The sequence below is a fragment of the Populus euphratica genome, unplaced genomic scaffold (assembly GCF_000495115.2).
Source record: "Populus euphratica unplaced genomic scaffold, PopEup_1.0 scaffold111.1, whole genome shotgun sequence".
Lineage (NCBI taxonomy): Eukaryota > Viridiplantae > Streptophyta > Magnoliopsida > Malpighiales > Salicaceae > Populus > Populus euphratica.
This window is the reverse complement of record NW_011499877.1, coordinates 980,860-982,359: the sequence shown is the minus strand read 5'-3', so window position 1 is coordinate 982,359 and position 1,500 is coordinate 980,860. Positions and strand designations below refer to the sequence as shown.

Genomic DNA, 1,500 nt, shown 5'->3' with positions numbered 1-1,500 from the left:
GCATAAACAATACAAAACATACAAGAGAGAAAGCAAGAGCATGATCTTGATCTAGACACCAAGATGTCTAAATGCATGGTAAATGCCTCTTTTTATAAGCTAAAATTGGAAACTATTGATTTGATAACTAATTGATGAGTAAAGCAATGAAAGCATCAGCATGGTTAAACATTGCATTCATTCAAGCAGACATTGTAGAGACCTGAAGTTCCTCTCCAAATGTTTTTCCAATGATGTCCTTTTGGGCTAAAGCTTTAGGGACGACCTCCAAAACTTGACTACCTCCTAAAAATATAGGTATTGACACACCTCCTATTAACACCAGATTGCCTCCCTCATACACTAAAGGAATCTTTCTCTCAGCTAGCACTTTACCAAGATGATTTGCTGATTCTAAAAACTCATTTTGTTTCCCAGGACTAGATCTATCGAAAACATAAATATTTTTTATGTGATGACTTGAGGAACTTGTCATTTCTACACACTTTTATATTTGACGAATGTATGGGTTGAGTAAAATAAAAGGAAGGAAGAAAGGATTTTATAGATGAGAAATTAAACGGTAAATCATACCACCTATGTAAAGGCCAGCTAGAGTCTCACACTCTCTCTCTCTCTCTCTTTATTTATTATTTATTTTTTTATTTATTAAAAAAACATGTGTATGTATAGGTAGTTATGATTGTGGCTCACATATTCCCTTGGTTTTACATCCAAAAACGGCTTAAACGCCCTTTATAGGTCAGGGATAGGCTTCCCATCCAGTTTTCTTAAAAACTGGCAAACATGGTCTTTTTTTGTCAGATTCTCAAGACTATGTAAATCATGTTTTTTATGGAAATGGGGCCATAAATCATGAATTTCACAATACACATCTTCACTAGGAAGCGTCTCAAGAGTTAATAGAAGATTATTTAAAGACTCCTTCCTCAGGCCATCCTTAATGAACTGTATTTTATCTTCACGATTTATAGATACCATTCCTAAAGAACGACATTATGTATTACAAGTCCATCTAGCACATCGATGACAGACTTCCAGTCATTTTGCACGACGCTTCTTTGCAAAAGTGCTTTTACCTGTTCCAGGCATGTGTGAAATGAAGGAATTAGAGGACTCGCCTGATAATTAGACCTTTGCTTCAATCAACTAGAAAATATCTTCAGAAATTCCATAATTCATTAACAATCTCAATCATACACATCTAGCACGGTAAATATTTGGAATTGCATTCTGAGGTAGAGTGGGAAAATAATTTTTTAATTTTTCAAAATTAGTGTTCATTTTCAAATGAGAATTGTAAGAGAGATTTATAGAATTGCACAAATATATACATAGATATCAGTAATTATGGGAAACTAAAACAACCGACTTAAGTCACAGAGTACTGTTGTCCATCATTTGACCAGGGTGAGAAAAACTAGAAAAACTCACTCAAAAATAAACATAAAAACAACGTGAGAGAGAAAAAAATAATCAACCTTTATCTACAAGATCATT

At 33.7% G+C, this 1,500-nt stretch overlaps 1 long non-coding RNA gene across 1 annotated transcript in view; it reads right to left on the bottom strand.

The window, feature by feature from the left end:
• Positions 1 to 1,500, bottom strand: part of LOC105128592 (uncharacterized) — a 21,780-nt gene that overhangs the window by 7,119 nt on the left and 13,161 nt on the right. Inside the window, exon 2 of the long non-coding RNA XR_842904.1 lies at positions 280 to 282. This is a non-coding gene — a long non-coding RNA (uncharacterized LOC105128592). The remainder of the gene's footprint in view (positions 1 to 279; positions 283 to 1,500) is intronic.